General features: G+C 39.9%; 1 non-coding gene across 1 annotated transcript; it reads left to right on the top strand.

The window, feature by feature from the left end:
- The first annotated feature begins 469 nt into the window (after window positions 1–469).
- On the top strand, window positions 470–535 carry LOC147718559 (small nucleolar RNA SNORD58). The gene has a single exon (XR_015295460.1). It is a non-coding gene; the product is annotated as a small nucleolar RNA SNORD58 (small nucleolar RNA).
- The last annotated feature ends 372 nt before the right edge of the window (window positions 536–907 follow it).

Here is a 907-nt window from a genome sequence, read left to right on the forward strand (position 1 = left end):
TGTAATAGGGCTGTTATCACTGTTTTGTATGTTAGACTATGTAATTGGGTCTAAGAAAGGCACGGTAACGCTTTGTATACACTCCGTGCCTACGTGTCTGCATTGCTAAATGTTTGTACCGACTAGAAGTTTGGCAGCGCTAACTAATGACTCCGTCTTAGCCAGTGTATTTTTTGTTTGTAATTGCATTGGGATATCTAACAGGAAAGGACAATTATGTGATTATCAAAAACATCATTGTATGACCCACTCCCATCACATCTTTAAAAAGAATTTGACCATTTCTCTTTGAGTTTTTGTTTGATAAATATCAGCGTACAGTTTCTGGAAATGCTTTATCGTATTCGTTCCACAGGTTTTGAGAGAGACTTAAAAGGCTACTAACTAGTTGCGGCACTCTTTCCTGACGTCATTTAACATGCACCTTACTGTGTGTATCCAATTATGCGAAAATGGGCTGGGCATGTTGCTGCGATGATGATGTTCTTAGGACACCTTTGAATTGATTATGAAACTAATTTGATTTCTGAGCAGCGAAAAGTTAGTTGTAAACCTATTTAAAAGGACGCATTGTTGCCTGTGTGTGTGGTTCTCTGTGTGACTCTGTGTGTGTGTGTGGGGAGGCTCTGTGTGTGTGTGTGTGGGGAGACTCTGTGTGTGTGGGGCTCTATGTGAATGACTGTGGGTGGCTCTGTATGTGTGTGTGGGTTGCTTTGTGTGGGTGGCTCTGTGTGTGGGTGCAAATGCAAATGGTCTCGCATTTGCGAGAGATTAAGCTATTGGCATTGTAAATGACAATGCTATTTATTTATATGTTTTAAAAACAAAAACATAAATAAAAATAATGTCACGAGCAATGCCAATAGCTCTAACTTTAACAATGCCGAGACCATTGCATTGTAAATGC

Source organism: Lissotriton vulgaris, chromosome 4_1 (genome assembly GCF_964263255.1).
Source record: "Lissotriton vulgaris chromosome 4_1, aLisVul1.2, whole genome shotgun sequence".
Classification (NCBI taxonomy): Eukaryota; Metazoa; Chordata; class Amphibia; order Caudata; family Salamandridae; genus Lissotriton; species Lissotriton vulgaris.